This window comes from Ursus americanus, chromosome 10 (genome assembly GCF_024610735.1).
Source record: "Ursus americanus isolate L20-20 chromosome 10, mUrsAme1.1.p, whole genome shotgun sequence".
In the NCBI taxonomy this organism is placed as follows: domain Eukaryota; kingdom Metazoa; phylum Chordata; class Mammalia; order Carnivora; family Ursidae; genus Ursus; species Ursus americanus.
Window position 1 is genome coordinate 7,473,455 of NC_142136.1, and position 18,503 is coordinate 7,491,957.

Genomic DNA, 18,503 nt, shown 5'->3' on the forward strand with positions numbered 1-18,503 from the left:
AAGTTTTCAGACCCATTTCCTCACGTTATACCTCTGCCCCGGATGTTACACTGTTTCCGGGAGGGGAGAGAGACAGTCAGAGACGGAGAATGCAAGCATTTCATCCTGGCTGCCTCTCTGACCGGTCATCTTTCATTGTTTAAAATTGATCGTTACACACATACATACGCACATGAATGCATGCACGTGTGTGGGCGCGTGCGCACGCACACACACACACACACACCCACACCGGTCACAGAATTGCATAGAAGAAATCATCCGTTGACCTGACTCTCGTATCTTTCTTACTTGGTAAATGCACCTAAATTAGATTGTGGAGATCCAGCAAAGAGTTAAAGAAGTTCGTCTCTATTGTATTTTGGAATTATAATGGAACTATACAGTGAATGTGTTAACGGCTAGAATATACTAGAGGTACCCAAAGGCTCTCAGAAATCAAATTTCAAGTACTAAAAGTCAATTTGCATATCACTGCAGTGAGATATGTGTTGATGTGAATTTTTGAAGGACAATGTTGTATTATTGATAACATTATTAAATATCATCATCATCATGTTCTGTTTTATGGCTTAGTTTGCACTGATTTATTCAATTATTCAGAGATATTAATTAGAAAGCCAGATGACCAAGGAAACAGTCTACTGTGATAAAATTCTATTTAAGATTTTTTCCCTCAAATTAGAAACTAAAATGACCTTATATTAAAAAAAAGGCAAATTCTAAAGTAATAAAGGTGATACAAAATATTAAATGCATTCTGTTAAGATCACTTTGCTATTTTCTACTGGACTACACACCATATCTGGTTCTACATCTAAACCACATTTGCATCAGCACCATAAACCACTATTCACATAAGAAAAATGACAATTTCATTTTCTTGACCATAAATCATTCACTAATTTTAGAAGCAATGTGTTTTCAGAACCAGTCTTATTTTAGAGATGGAGACATATGAACATATATATGTAATTCCTAAGAATAACATTTGTTATTGTTTTGCTTGTAGCAGAATTAAGAAAATGCCTCAATACATTTTAATCACAATTCTAAAGAACGCATTTTGTTATAAACAAAGTAAAAGAATATGACTCCCTTTGTGTATCTAAAAAGTTAATGGCTCTCAGAATTTATATTCACCACAGACAAGATGCTACTTTAGTAATTAGTTGGACTCATTTTAATAGATCTCTCTACACAGAAAAACATCTTTAGTTAGTGTACTGCCTTGTGTTTAACTTCCAAGGTTAATTTTGTTCCTCATTTGAAGGTATGAGTTTGTTGTTAGCAGGTTATTGCTTCCCATTTAAGATATAGTCAATTATTGCACTTGTAACATTGACTTTTGAATTCAGCTTAAAAATAACAGCAACAACAACCAAACAAACAGGAGGAAAAAATAAAAAAGAAAACAAGTTCATTAGGTCATTTCACTTAAAAATTTTTCTTTAGCCATTAGAAGCACAAATAACAAGTTTGTACAATGTCTTCAATGTCCCCTGGACACACACACACACCCAACTTACACACAAACATTCACACGTACACATATATAATCACTTGGGTATCAACACAGAGGTCAACATCTGAAGGGTGAGACCATTTGATCCAGTGGTGGCATTGCATCGAATGATGACAAGTGTATTAGAAGATAGTACCCTTCCTTTGCAAGATAATCTATTGAAAGTACAAATTAGTGTTTTGTTATTTTAATTAATAGGCTTTATTTTTGAGCTGTTTTTAATGTACAGAAAAATTCAGCAGGAAATAAAGAGAACTCCCATGTATTTCCCTCCCTACGCTTCATAGTGGCCCCCAACATCAGCATCTTGTATCTAGTTTGGTTCATTCGTTATGATTAGTGAATCGATATTGACATATTATCATGAATGAAAGTCCATAATTATATCAGAGTTCACCGTTTGTGTGACACATTCCATGGGTTTTGACAAATGGGACATGCGTTCACCATTACCATATCAAATGGAGTATTTTCACTGCCCTGTGCTCTGCCTGTTCATCCTTCCATCCCTGCCCCACAAATCCCTGAGAATCACCAGTCTTTTTACTGCCTCCCTAGTTGTGCCTTTTCCAGAATGTCATATATTTGGAATCCCACAGTATGTAGCCTTTTCAGACTGGGTTTAGCACTTAGCTATGTGCATTTAAGAATCCTCCAACTCTTTTCATAGCTTGATACTTCTTTTGTCTCATTTCTTTTTAGTTTAGTGCTGAAATTTCTTTTTAGTTCATTGTCTGGAAGCACCATAATTTATTTATCCACTCACCTATTGAAGGACATCTTGGTTGCTTATAAGTTTTGTTAATTATGAGTAATCTCTTCATGTTAATCTTGCAATGGTGAAAAGCAGTACTTTTTTTTTTTTAAAGATTTTATTTTTAACTAATCTCTACACCCAACGTGGGGCTTGAACTCACAACCCCAAGATCAAGACTTGCATGCTCTACCAACTGAGCTAGCCAGGCACTCTTAAAGCCATACTTTTTAAAACCTGGGATGGCTTTCCTAGTCTCCAGGAGCTGTAACTGTACCCAGTGATTTTCAACACAAAACAAAATTTTATTATGTTTATTTAAAATTTATCACACATATACGTTGCACAGACTTTTTAAATATATTGTGACAGGTAAAGGTGTTACAAATAGAAAACAAAAATACCAGTAATGGGTTTCAAGTCTTCAACTGATAGGGCAATTATTATATCATGAGTTACCAGACAGTAATCCTTTAGAAAAAGCTATGAAATCTGAACTGAATCATCCATTTTTTTATTAATTTAAGAGTCTGATAATTAGTAATGTGGAACACCTTTTTAAATACCTGTTGCTATGTATATCTTCTTTGGAGACGTGTCTACTTAGGTCCTTTACCCATATTTAATTTGGGTGATTTGTTTATTTGTTACTCAGTTGTAGGGGTTTCTTGCATATTTTAATATCAACTCTTTACCAGATATATGGTTTGCAAGCATTTTCTCCTATTCCATAGGTTGTCTTTTCACTTTGCTGATCATTTTGCTCTATAAAAGCTTTTTAGTTAAATATAATTCCATTTGTCTATTCTTGGTTAAAATTTTGCTAAAAAGGTAGTTCTTATGTTGTGTTCTTTACACCCACAAAAATGACAGGAGAATATTTTGGGGGGAGAAAACCTTTAGATAGATGTATGGCATTGATGGTGGTAATCATTCCATGTGTGAATACTTACCTCCAAAGTCATCAAGTTGTATACACTAATTTTTATTTTTATTTTTTAGTGGGCTCTACAATCAATGTGAGGCTTGAACTCATGACCTCAATATCAAGAGTTGCATGTTTTACTGACTGAACCAGCCAGGTGCCCCAATTTGTATACATTAAATATGTACAGCTTTTTGTACGTCAGTCATACTTCAATGAAGTGATTTTTAAGGAATTTTTAAAAAAGATTTATTTATTTATTTTAGAGAGAGTGAGAGAGGGAGTGAGGCAGACTCCCTGCTGCGCGTGGAGCCCAACATGGGCCTCAATCCCACGGCCCTGAGATGGTGACACGAGCTGAAACCAAGAGCCAAGTGCTCAATTGACTGAGCCACCCAGGGGCCCCTCAATGAAGTGATTTTTTAAACAAGCAAATAAATAAACAAAACCACCAGATATCTGCCAGCTACCCCCCCAAAAAGATTCTCTTAAATATTCATTTCTAAAAAAAAACATGAGTTATGCTATACTATGTGTATTATGGACCGAATTGTAATTGATTCAAACACAGTAATGACAAAACTTTACTAAACAAATAATCTTAAGGATTTTGAGATTAAAAAAAATATTATTACTTAAATCAAGTCTATCATAAACTATTACACCAAATGAAATTTTATATTTCAAAATTTATGTTACGCAAGTCCTCATACTTCTAAAAAGATACTGGCCTAATAGGCAAGACTGAAATTATGGGAAACTCTTAAAAATTAGTTCACAACAAGTAATCTTGTTAGATTTTCAATCCTTAAAAAAATATATATATACACATTCTGTATAATTCTACAAGGTTTCTGAGACCTGTATTGTCCCTACAGAAAAGGTGTCATAAAGGTGTCAAAATATATATTATGGGGGCGCCTGGGTTGCACAGAGGTTAAAGCGTGTGCCTTTGGCTCAGGGCGTGATCCCGGCGTTATGGGATCGAGCCCCACATCAGGCTCCTCCACTATGAGCCTGTTTCTTCCTCTCCCACTCCCCCTGCTTGTGTTCCATCTCTCGCTGGCTGTCTCTATATCTGTCAAATAAATAAATAAAATCTTAAAAAAAAAAAAAAATATATATATATATATATATATATATATATATATATATATATAAAATGAATCCTAAGCTAGCCAAAGCAAGTAAATCTAATCAGGAAAGCAATTGTGCTTATTTGGTCAAACCTACCATACAAGGCAGGACAGACATATCATTTTCCTTTCCCTCTGAGGATTTTGCTTTACTGCAAACCGAATTCTTCATAAGGTGAATTCAAGTATCAAAATAATATATCACAAGTCTTGGCCTAACAACTAAATTTGATGAAATGCACTTTCCTAAGGCATTCGACTCACTTAAATGTAAGTGATAAATGATTCTTCATTATATTACAATCTGCTTTTTTGAGGGGAAATAAGTAATCCAGTGAGATTATTGATATACTTTATATTAACTGACTGATTAATTGAACATTCAAATGATAGAGTAAAAATGAATATATAGCTTGAGTCATCACTATAAGAATACCCTTGGTAGTATGAAGTCACTTTCCTGCTTTTCTCTTTCTTTTCTGGTATGTTCCTGCTTTTCTTCATTAGTAAATAAATGACAGGGAGAAAGCAGCTTTGACATGACTGGTAGGAGACCCAGGTAGGCACCTGGATTTCAAAGAATGGCCATGGAGAGCTTCACTGAGCTGCTTCCCAAAGTTGCGCCCCCTTGACGCCCCAAAGCCTCCTGTTAATATGATCAATTTACAGCAAGTTCTGTATATAAGGGGCATGCCTTGCCCACAAATTAACATTTTAATAATTCAATATGAAGTCATTGTACGAGATGCTCTTCTAAATCATTTTCTTTTGCACCCTACACTGTGTTTTATTTTGCCATGTTTTATGTATTTTCCAAACTAGCATAATCCTCTTTAGCACAAATTTTATTCTTAGTAATGATTAATTTTCAAGCTTTGTGTTTCAACTGATTCCATTGTGAGGCATCTCATAATTTTTGCCTGTTAGCTCCACAGAATGAGGGGTTCTATGATAGGGTTAGATTCAGAAAGCGAAGGATTGAGTTAAGTGAAGTTTAAATTGATTAATAGAATTAATAATCCTACAGAGAAGCATGTTAAATTTGTGTGTGCATGGCCTTGGGCTTGGCACGATGTCTACGCACCTGCAGTTTAACTATGACTGTGAGGTCGCCGAACAGTCACTGAGGTAGATATTGCTACTTCATATCTCTGGCAAATGTTTATTGACTGTCTCCTCTCCCTTCCTCACTGCCTCATTCCGTCCTTCCCTCGCTTCCTTCCTCCTCATGTCACCTTTTTTGACAGCCTTTGCATTTCCTTTCCTGGGTCTCCCAAACTCACACTGTAGAGCTATTGGCATTTGGGGTCAGACAAATCTTTGTTGCGGGGGTATCTATCCCGGGCAATAGGATGGTTGGCAGCATCCTTGGTCTCTATCCTTAGATAACAGCAGAATCCATTCCCAGTTAGGACAACCAAACACATTCAGATATTGTCAAATGTCCTGGGATAAGGGGTGGGGGCAAATTCATCTTAGGGTGGGAATCACTTCTTTAGGGCTTGGTATTGCTTGCTTCACCAATTAGCAGAATAAAGTCATCTTAATGGCAAAGGATCAGGGAATGGTAGAACCTGGAGCAATGGTAGTGTTGGTATTCAATTATTTCCCTTCTTGGTATGGGTAGCTGAAGCCTGTTTTTAATGTTGGAATAAGAAAACAATGGTATGGACCTGACCCTCACTTTGCATCAAGACAGTCCATACCTTCCTCCATTCTTAGAGTGTTCATTCACAGAGCAAGGCAATCCAACGCTCAATCTGCCGATTATTCTCAGGAAAGAGAAAGAGGGTCTTTGAAAAATAAGTAATGGGGAGAAAGAAACATAGTATTTACCTCTTCTCCTTCCTGCTCACTCTTAGGGCATCTTTTTGTACCACAAAGCTACTTACCACAACCCAGAGACCAGCAAAGCATCCCGATGCCCATTTGCTTGTGACAATATTTCTGTACTCTCATCAAGATCCATCAACTCTCATTTGACTCGAGAAGTCTTTTGCGGCAACGTTTCTACCTAAGAACCTTTGTTAAATATGTATTAGAGAGCACTAGGATGTTTAATCTACCAATTTATTCTCTTGAGTCACTTTCTGGGATATGTCTACACATTTTGGAGAGAATGTATTATCCTTTGCTTTCAAGAAAACCCTTCACATTAGGTCCCCTATGAAGGAGAGACAGATAATTGTCTAAATGCATGCTACCATGTGTGAGAAATTTCTTTTCATGTATTTTAAAGGCTCCTGTATAAATCAATGAGAGATGTGTGTATGGCTCAGAGGAATTAATTCATTTCATGCAGCGAAGTCTGGATATAAATAGGATTTGCTTTTAGGTAGTAAAATCAAACTTCATTATTTATGTAAGGATTGATAATGAAGACTTTCTATGGTTAAGTTTACAGTGTGTGCATTGTATGTATGAATATATATATATAATTTTATATATTATAATATATAAAATCTCCATTAGGACAATGAACAAATAGCAACACTATACTTTAAGTCATGTAAATTCAGTATGCCTAGCAAATATTATAATTTATTGAAGATTTCTCCCAGAATGAAAAGAAAAATTTTTCCCTGCCACTGTTTTTAAATACGGAGGGGGGAGGAGATAATTTAATTAGACATGCTACCGCTAGGAGACTCATAGAGAGCAGGAAAGCATTCCTTGAAGAACACCATATTAATTAAAATATCCAAAGAATATATTATGTTCATAAAATTAGTCACGTGTTATTTTTCTTTTTCTGTTATAGCACTTTTTATATCAGGACTTTGTACTTAGCAAATCAAAATGTAATAAACAGCTTGCCTTTATAGTTGAAAAAATGTATACAGTGGGTTTTATTAATGAATGGTGTAGCATCAATGATCCTACCATTACCTCCACAGCACAGGTAAACAGATTAATGTAGAATGAATTTTAAAAAAGGGGGGTGAACGTAGGATGAATTAAAAAAAATTGAGAAAATGTTTCTCAATTTTCCCTGGCACCAGCCATGTAAATAACTCTTCTATTCTCCACCGCCTGCATTTGCCTTTTTCCCACCAAAGAATTTCACATCAGTGATGTAAATCATTATTTCACACCAGTTTCTTCACTACAAGATACAAATTTCAGGCTCTATGCATAGAGAGTGCTGACATTTATTTGCTGAGATTTATATCCATTTAAAATAGTGTAACTGTCAACATTCGAAAATCATTTTGCCTGCATATCTGGCTTGAGATGTTGTATCTTTTTTTTTTAATATAAGGAAGCCCGCGGCATCATAAAAAGTGAGTATTTTGTCAGGATGAATATATAATTCTACCTTTCTGTGTTTCTGAAGCTTTAGTTGTTTTTTCAAGGGTGTGGGTGTGCGTATGTGTTGGGCTAACATGACCTGTGTGAGAGAGAGAGATAGAGGGAGAGAGAGATGGCGGTGGAAGAGAAATGAGATAGGCAAAAATTAAGTTAGAGATTATTATAATTATCTGTTTAGAGTAAATGATAAATTCATTTTTTCATTTGAAATACAATTGTGGCAATCATTTAGAATTGATATTTAAGATCATCTTTATTTAAAAGAACACTAATAAACCTAAAAGTAGCACCACTTTGGGTATGACCTGAAGACCAGTGTGTGTGTGTGTGTGTGTGTGTGTGTGTATTACACACATACATATATACTTATACATATACATATATATTATTTTAAATCCAAAATAAATAAAGGCATTGGATTTTTTGTAAAAAAAAATACTAGACGGGCGCCTGATTGGCTCAGTCAGTCATGCATCAGACTCTTGATTTTGGTTCAGGTCATGATCTCAGGGTCCTGGGATTGAGCACCATGTTAAGCTCCCTGCTTAGCGGGGGGTCTGCTTCTCCCTCTGCCCCTCCCCCTAGTCACTCTCTTTCTTTCTCTCTCAAATAAATAAATAATTAAAAAGATACCAGACAAATACCATTAATTTTATAGAACATATAATAAGCAGCATGGCTGAAGTTCTGGCAGCTCATCTCTAATTTATAAAATGTATTTGGATTGGAACTTACACAGTTCTTTATTTCTTCCCCTTTGTTACCCCATCAGTGTTGCTACATTTTTCAAATATCCCTATTTTCAAAGTTCTCATTGTCTGGCATTCAAAAAAGCAACCAAAAGAGAAAATGGAAATCTCTGTAAGAAAATAAGGATGCTGGGTCATAGGGTTCCTCAACTTTTTGAGGAATCTCCATAGTACTTTCCAGAGCTCTTTATAGATCTAGGATACCAGCCCTGTATCTGTAATATCATTTACAAATATCTTCTCTCATTCTGTGGGTTGCCTCTTAGTTTTGTAGACTATTTCCTTTGCTGTGCAGGAGCTTTTTATCTTGATGAAGTCCCAAAAGTTTGCTTTTGCTTTTGTTTCCCTTGCCTTTGGAGACGTGTCAAGAAAGCCAGGAAACAACCTGAGGGTTTCAGAAGGGATGGGGGTGGGGTGATGGGTATTAAGGAGGGCACATATTGCAATGAGCACTGGATGTTATATGCAAATAACGAATCATGGAACACTACATCAAAAACTAATAAAGTACTGTATGGTGACTAACATAAAATAATAATAAATAAATAAATAAATAAATAAATAAATAAATAAATAAATAAAATCTTAAAAAAAAAAGGATGCCTTACACTGGGGTTGTCTTCAGTAGTGGGGTTCAGGGAGTCTTTTAAATCTCCTTTGGGCTAACATGACCTGAAAGAACTTTATTACAATGCTGAAAACCAGTTTTCATCCTTTGAGAGGATGAGTAGGGGTGACATGAGGTCCTGTCAGGACTGCTCAGCTCACAATATGCACATTTTAGAGGTGGTATTTGTTAATCTTAACCAGTTATAAATATTTTCAGCCTTTTCATGTATAAAATTTGTTGTTTTTAATACCATAAATGGGAAAAAATTCGGAAAAAAATCAAAAACAGTGGATTTTTTTTAAGAGAAAGAAAGAAAAAAGAAGAAAAGAAAAAGCCAACAGCGCTCCATGTTTGAATATTCTTCTTAGACCATAATTAAATCTTACCAACATAACACAAAATATTGGATATTCAGGCATGGAAGACTTTGTAAGAAAGGCAGAGTTATTTTTATTTTTATTTATTTACTTATTTTTTTAGATATTTTATTTTTTATTTGAGACAGAGAGAGAGAGAGAAAGCAGGAGCAGGGGGAGGGACAGAGGGAGAAACAGACTCCCCACTAAGTAGGGTGTCCAATCCAGGGCTGGACCCCAGGATGCTGAGATCATCACCTGAGCCAAAGGCAGACACTTAACCCACTGAGCCCCCAGGCGCCATGTGAGAGTTATTTTTAAATGACAGGAGATGCAAATCAATGAAAGTAGGTCAACTAACATTTCTAAGGGATTTACTTAAGTAAGATAATTTTCTTCAGTATCTCACCCTAAGTTGATAAATTGTTGATAACATATTTATTTATTTAAAGATTTTATTTATTTATTCGACAGAGATAGAGACAGCCAGCGAGACAGGGAACACAAGCAGGGGGAGTGGGAGAGGAAGAAGCAGACTCATAGCGGAAGGGCCTGACGTGGGGCTCGATCCCATAACGCCGGGATCACGCCCTGAGCCGAAGCCAGACGCTTAACCGCTGTGCTACCCAGGGGCCCCTGATAACATATTTAAAAAATATTTTTCCCAGGGACCTGGATGGTTCAGTCTGTTAAGCCTGTAATTCTTTTTTTTTTTTTTTAAAGATTTTATTTATTTATTCAACAGAGATAGAGACAGCCAGCGAGAGAGGGAACACAGGCAGGGGGAGTGGGAGAGGAAGAAGCAGGCTCCCAGCAGAGGAGCCTGATGTGGGGCTCGATCCCATCACGCCGGGATCACGCCCTGAGTCGAAGGCAGACGCTTAACGACTGTGCCACCCAGGCGCCCCTAAGCCTGTAATTCTTGATTTTGGACTCCCTGCTCAGCATGGAGGAGTCTGCTTGTCCCTCTCCTTCCCCCTCTGCCCCTAACCTCCTGCACTGAGTGTGTTATCTCATAAATACATACATACATACATACATACGTATATAAATAAAATCTTTATTTTTTCCCAAAGTTGCCATTACCAATAAACCACAATAAGATATATGCCGTTATAGCTATTAAAGATGAAAACTCACACATTACAATTTCATTATTTTATAACACAGATATTTTTTATTACATTTTACAAGGACTAGGAAACTTCACAAATACTCATAGTAACTAAGCTATTAGTTTTAAACTGTAGATGGAAAAGTGAATTTTTAAAAACATAACCAAGACATGCTGGAGGACATTGAAATCTTAATACCTGCAAAGGTGTTGGGGGAGGGAGGAAATCATTGAAAAGGAAATTCCTGTAGTACCCACCTCAGAACTCAGACTATTGTCTTCACAAACCAACAAGGACAGCAGTGGTGGTGGGAGGGACCGGGGAACACCATACAGGCATCATCCATTTTAAAGCCAACTTTAACCCTTGTTTTAATTCACCTAATCAAATATGCTTTGAACTTTATGCCTCTCTTCACTTTATAATGTATCTAAAAAGATGAATTGTTCCCTGGTAACATTCATTTTAATGCTAGAGTAGTAACTACATTTTACATTTAAATGGTCTGGTGATAATGTGCTGATTGGAATTCAAGTGAAACTGCGGAAAAATTAATATGGTTTATTTACCAAAATGAAATTTGGGACCACTCTATAGATTCACTGGCTGACTAGGTACTTCTTGGCACTCAATTTATGAGATCAATATAGAAAAATTGAATTACTGTATGGTAATAGATAAGTCTTTTATTTTTCCTAGAATGTTAATAAGAAAAAGTGAGAAAACTGAGTGAATAAGAATTTATTTTTAATTTAATTTAATTTTATGTATACATATATCCATATATTATTGGCAATACTGATTTACCATACATCTATTATATTATTTATGTATCATTTTGCAGTATTTATCCAACAATTCTTTCTTGAACTGCTACCCCTAACTACATGTCAGTTCTGTGCTCAATGCAGAAGATCTCAGGGTAAACAAAAATGGTACACTTTCTGTCACCACAGGTTCACAGTCTTGTGGCAGAAAGTGACATTAAATGTATGATTCCAGTAAGTATAATGCATTATTTAATAGAGTAGGGGCATAATTTGTTTTAATCAGTACTAGTGGAGAGCCAGTTTCTTGATAATCTAATAACAACTGCCATTCACTTCATGTTATTATTGTACTAAATAATGTGATTTCAAAACAAACCAGCACAGTGCATTCTGGAAGGCATTATTATTATTCCTTCTTAATAGATGAGAGAATTGAAGTTTAAGTATCCAAGAAACTTGAGTTAGAAACATGCAATAGACCTAATAAGGAAGGAACAATTAAATCCGCCTAGAACATGGGCATGACATTATGGAAGATGTAGCACGGAAAGAATTTTGAAGATCAAGGGTGAATGGACTTTATTGAGGCATATCAAATAGCCCAAGAAAAGGCAGATGAGAGTGACAAAGCACAGAGTGTTACAAGAAAGACTTTCTGAAAATAGATTAGACTTGATCAAGACTGTTCAATGGATTGATCAAGAAGAATGAGGGCTCATGGGGGAAACAAATATTTTGATCAGTAGGTCATTGGTAATGTTCATGGGCAATTTCAGTAGAGATGTTGGGCCAGTGCTGGACAAATAGTAATTGTGGAGTGTTTGTCTTGACAAATAAAGCCAAAATTCAATTCTTGGGGGTGCCTGGGTGGCTCAGTTGGTTGAGCATCTGACTCTTGGTTTTAACTCAGGTCATGGTCTCAGGGTCATGAGATCAAGCCCTGTGTCAGGCTCCTTCCTCAGTGCAAAGGCTCTTTGTCCCTCTCCCTCTGCCCCAACCCTCGGCCATGCTCTGTCTCTCTTAAATTAATAAATAAATCTCTTTAAAAAGACAAAATTCAATTTTTAAATATATTTAATTTCTATTCTCAATAATTTTGTATGTGATATAATTTTTCCTTCAACAATTATTTTCCAAGGAAGAAGGACCATGACTTTCTAGGTCCATCTTACTGTCTCTAATGCCACACTGGGCTACTAGGTGCTGTAGAAAATGATGATGAATGACATTGGGGAAAAAAATAGTACGTTTAGAGAAATTCTTGTGGAATTATAGTGTTGGCCATCCTATGGGTTTAAGGTTCAAAACCCAGCTGTTTGGCAACTTCCAGAGCCAACCTTCTATGTGTTAGGGTTTAGAATTTGCATTGCAAATAACCACCTGGTAATGATAGTTACCATTTGCCATTGCTTACACATTGCACATAATGGATTGCCTTGGAAAGGCCAAGTATTCAACAGGCAGACAGCTAAAACTGTCTAAATTTTTGTGCCAAACAACATGTCCATAATTTCAATATAATTTTTAATTACAGAAATCTTCCTCCTATCACATTTTCAAAAATGTTTGGCTTTTTTTTTACCCTTAAACTTAAACCTTTTCAATAAATTTTCCAACTGTCTACCAAAGCCCTTTAATAAGGAATGTTGCTTTTAGTCGCTGTTCCAGTGAGGCTTTTCTTTTTAATCATCTCCTTGCCAAGGAATCCAAACAAAATTAATTTCCCCTGAAAATCTCCCTCTTTGCCTTCACTGTCATATTTAACTCTGAAATGATTAACAGATGCCAATTATGAAAGTTCTCCCCAAATGGAACTTTGGATGCATTTTAAAATAAATGAGAATTACTTCTCAACCCAGTAAAAACAAATACTGACACTTGTTTTCACATCTTTCATTAATTTAAGAGTCAGTTTATTAAGAGTAGTAATGAAGCCAATTTGGAGGACTATGGAAGCCAAATTCTGATCGATTCCATTGTCCATTTCATATTTTTATGGTGTGATTGAATGGAAAAGTGAAAAAAAAAAGAAATTTAATGTCTGATGATTTTACTGATCAGTCTATGTGATTTGAGTACTTGCCTGAATCACTGATTCAAAACAACATAAATAATGAGTAGAAGGGTCTAATCTAAAATATTTCCTATCTCAACATCCTTATCAAAGACCTTTTCTGATAATGTTCAATGATTCCTTTCTACTAATTAGCAATATTTAGCCAGTTGGTAAGATGTGCAGTGAATATGAGGAAGCCTGGTAAGACCTTGTAAGCAGCTATTTTCTAGAAATGTAATATTCTTCCATACTTTTACCCTAAGGATATAATTCAAGATTCCATCATATATGATTTCCCTAGTAAGTTTAGGTAAATTTTATTCAGAAGGATGATAAACTCATATGTGTCAAACAACCCCAGTGAGAAATAAAAAAGAGATTTCCAGAATTCAACATTATTATCTGGCTATTGGTAGGAAAAGGAAATGAAATATGAAAACAGTTACCTTCTACCTGAATATAATGTCAAATGATTTAGAGAAAAGCAACTAGATAGTCGACAGACAAAATCATGTAGGAAGAACAAATTAAAACAGGTGTTTAAAAATCAGTACATTGACTACTTCATAGCTGAGCCATATTCTCTACTTATGTCTCAAAGCGATGTTTACAAACTTGATGGAATAAGTTACATTAATTTAGAACCAGGAAGTAGACTTTTATGTAAAAATGCTATTAGCTCTTTAGGAAAAAAATCTTGATTTATATTGATTTTATTTATAAAATTAGTTAATTTATACAGATTATTAATTAGGAGGCCCATAGAGGACTTAAATAACCTGCCTTACTAAATTTTTATTTCTGTACAAAAGTTATTAGAAGATTTCCATTATAGGAAGTTAAAAATATACTAACTCATCCAACATATATGTATTGGGAACCTTAAATATATAGGCACTTTGCTATATAAAGAAGAGAGAGAGAGAGAGAAAACAAGAGAAAAAAAAGTAAAAGATCTTAGAGTAGTCTGGGGAAAGGCAACAGGAAAAAAGCAAAATATAGTTAATAGAAGCTCCAATATAGAGCACCATGGGCATGTAGGAAAAAGAAATGGCTCCTTTTGAAAAACCGGACATTGTGGTTTCTGTGCAGTTTTCCAAGAGTTCTTGTTTAAACAAGATGCCTCTCTCATGTCTGCTTTCTTATTGGTTGACCTCTCTGCTCTGTTCCATCAATCAGGGTCCTGCCAAGAACGCACAAGTCTAAAGAGCAGCCATGGTCGTGTTAGGCAGCCCCAAGTTTATTGACTGTCTTAAGATGCTATTGAGCAAGAAGGAGTGAGTGATGTTCCTGGAGGCCAAAGGCTATCGTCACCATTGGAAGATGGAAGATGGAGTCATGGAAAGTCTGACCAAAGACTTAAGAGAAGGCACACAGCGCAGGTAGGGAAGGGAAGAAATTCCTGGATTCTTTCCTTTTCTTACTCCATTTTTCACCAGTGCCCCCTGTTAACTGAATTCCCCAGATGATCTGAAGGAAAGGAGAAGTTTAGATGAAGATGGGGGGTGGGCAAAGAATCAGTGGACTTGAGCACAAACAGACCAACACCTCCATATTTATATATGTGGACTGGATTTCTTAGAAGGAATGATCTGTGATAAACTATTTTCTAATGATTATACTAGGTGAAGAATAGTTTCATATATTTTTTTTCCTTTTTTTAGAATTAATATTGACGAATTTTGTTTTTCAAAGACCATTTTTTTAAGAGTAGTTTTAGGTTCACAGCAAAATGTAGAGGAAGGTACAGAGATGTTTCATATATTCCCTATACCACACATGCATCAATTCTTCTACTATCAACATCCCCCACCAGAGCGTATGTTTGTTAAAACCGATGAACCTCCAATGGCACATCATAATCACCCAAAATCCATAGTTTACCTTAGGGTACATGATTGGTGGTGTATATTCTATGGGTTTAGACAAATGTATAATGATACTTACTCACTATTATAGTATCATACAGAGTATTTTCACTGCTCTAAAGATCCTCTGTGGTCTATTCATTTCTTCTGCCATCTAAACTCTGACAATTACATTTATATGTAATTTGCATTAATATGCAGTAATACGCATTTACCAGTCTTCCATGTGTTTTCATGGCATGATAATTCATTCTCTTTTAGTGCTGAATAGTATTCTGCTGTCTGGATGCAACACAATTTCTCTATTCACCAAATGAAGGGCATATCGATTGCCTCCAAGTTTTGGAAATTATGAGTAAAGCTGCTATAAACATCTATGTGCAGGTGTTTGTGTGGACATATTTTCAACTCCTTTGGGTAGATATCAAGGAGTAGGATTGCTGGATTGTATGGTAAGAGTATATTTAGTTTTGTAAGAAACCACCAAATTGTTTTTCAGAGTGGCTATATCATTTTGCATTCTCACCACCAAAGAATGAGAATCTCTGTTGGTTGCTCCATACCCTTGTCAGCATTTGATATTGTCAGTGTTCCAGGTTTTGGCCATTCAAATTGGCATATAGTGGTATCAGATTATTGTCTCAATTTCCATTTTATTAGTGACATATGATGTGGAACATCTTTTCATATGCTTACCCATCCATCAGTATATCTTCTTTGATAATGTATGTGTTAAGATCTTTGGCACATTTTTTAATTGGGCTGTTTGCTTTTTTAATGTTGATTTTTAAGAGCTCTTTGTGTATTTTGGATAATAGTCCTTCATCAAATGTATCTTTTGCAAATATTTTCTCCCAGTCTGTGGCTTATTAATCTCATTCTTTTGGCATTGTCTTTTGTAGAACACACATATTTTTTAAAAATCTTAATGAAGTGCAACTAATCAGTTATATCTTTCAAGGGTCACTCATTTGCTGTCATATCTAAAAAGTCATCACCATACTCAAGGTCATGTAGGTTTTCACCTATGTTATCTTCTAGAAGTTTTATAGCTTGCATTTTACATTTACGTCTATGGTCTATTTTGAGTTAATTTTTGTAAAGGGTAAGGTCTGTGTCTAGATGCTTTTCTTTGCATGTACATGTCCAGTTGTTTCAACACTGTTTGTTGGAAAGAATATCTTTACTCCATTAGATCGCCTTTGCTGCTTTGTCAAAGATCAATTGTCTATATTTCTGTGGATCTATTCCTTGGCTCTCAGTTCTGTTCTATTGATCTAGTTGTCTATATTTTTTTTAACCAATGTCACATTGTCTTGATTATTGTAATTTTATGGCAAGTCTTAAAGTAAGGAAGCATCAGTTCTCCAACCTTGTTCTCCTTCAATGTCGTGTTGATTTTTTCTTGGTCTTCTGCTTTTCCATATAAACTTTAGAATCAATTTGTCTATATCCATAAAATAACTTGCAGAGGTTCTGATTGGGATTGGAGCGAATCGTTAGATCAACTTTAGGAGAACTGACATTTTGATAAAATTGTGTCTTCTTATACATGGACACAAATTGTCTTTCCATTTATTTAATTCTTTTTTTAAAAAATTTTGTCCATCAGAGTTTTATAGTTTTTCTTAAATAAACCTTGTACATATTTTGTGAGATTCATACTTAGGTATTCATTTTTAAGGGGTACTAATATAAATAATATTGTATTTTAAAGTCAAATTCTACTTGTTCATTGCCATTATACAGGAAAGTAAATGACTTTTGTATATTAACATTGTACCCTACAAACTTGTTTCAATCACTTATTAGTTCCAAGACTATTTTGGTCAATTTTTTGGATTTTCTACATAGATGATGTCATTGGACTACAAAAACAGTTCTATTTCTTGCTTGTCAATCTGTATACTTTTTACTTCCTTTAGTTCTCTTGTTGCATCAGCTAGGACGTCCAGCAGGATGTGAAATACCCCAACAGGTTAGGCTCTGGTTAAGTAGTTTCCCTGAGGGCAGGTCTTAAGAAGATCAGAGAGTTCTGGTGTTTTTCAAAATGGTTCCTTCTCCCCTCCTCCTGCCAGAAGCGGGGTTTTTCTTTGTTATTTACGAGGCAACCTAATGGGAGCTACTGGAGGTAAATTTCACAATGTTGTGGTTATCCCCCTGGGAACCCCAGGAGTTTTAACTCTCAGGCTTGTTGATGCTGAGCCTCTAGCTATTCGTCAGTTACAATTCAGGTTTTCCTACCCCAGCCTGGCTCCAATGGCAGTTCCAGCTCAAGAGTCTCAACACAGGTAAGCCATGGCTCCCTGAATTCATCCACTTCCCTCCAAACTTGGGGGATGAGGTTTGCCCTGTATCCTCAATCTCTTATGAATCCAAGGAGAGTTGTTTTTTTTCAGTCTGTTCAGCTTTTTACTTGTTAAGATAGAATGGCAATTTCTAAGCCTTTGATATGTGGAACTGGAAATCAGAAGTCCTATTATTTCTTTTTTTTTAAATTAAACTGTTTATTTTTAGATCACTTTAGATTCACATACAGTTATTAGAAATAATACCGAGAGATCCAATGTATCCTTTATCTAGTTTCTCCCAATGATAACATCTTGCAAAATTATAGTGTACATTATTTTAGTAGAACATTCACTTTTACATTGTTCTCTCCTTTTCTTTTCTCCCTAGAAACAATTCCACCTCACCTAGGATATTTTTCCATTCTTAGACTCTCTTCTAGACAATCAGGGACAATTGATCAAAAGTGCATAAATCTCCAGCATCACATGGACTATTTCTTTCTTCATTTAAATATATATATATATCTCCTCACAAACCGAATGTTTGTAGAAGACAATTTTGAAGCCCAGAGGTAGAGATTTATAAAGGATTTACCTTAACAGGTTCACAAAAGGTTGGCATTCAATAATAATAATAATAAACAATAACAACATAACAGCAATAATGAAACCTAGATTTTTGCCACTACTCCCTATCTGCTATGAACTAATTTGATAATCTCAGGCAAACCTCTCACTCTCTTTGCTTTCTACCCAACTATAATATTACAGGAGTTCTGCAGGAGAGTGTCTAAGATTTGTTTCTGCTCCCATATTTTAATATTATATTTTTCTCCTGGATTAAACACCTTTTTATGTCTTTCAAAGGCACCCTGTATATTTCTCCATTGCTTATCGTGCAATAGAACATACTGGGCTTTTTTGCTTCCAAAGGTTCATTGAGGGCAAGGGCTGAATCTTTTCCCAGATATAATACTATCCCCAGAAGATGGTAGATTTTAAGTAAATGTCTACTTTTAAGCTGTATGTTATTCCA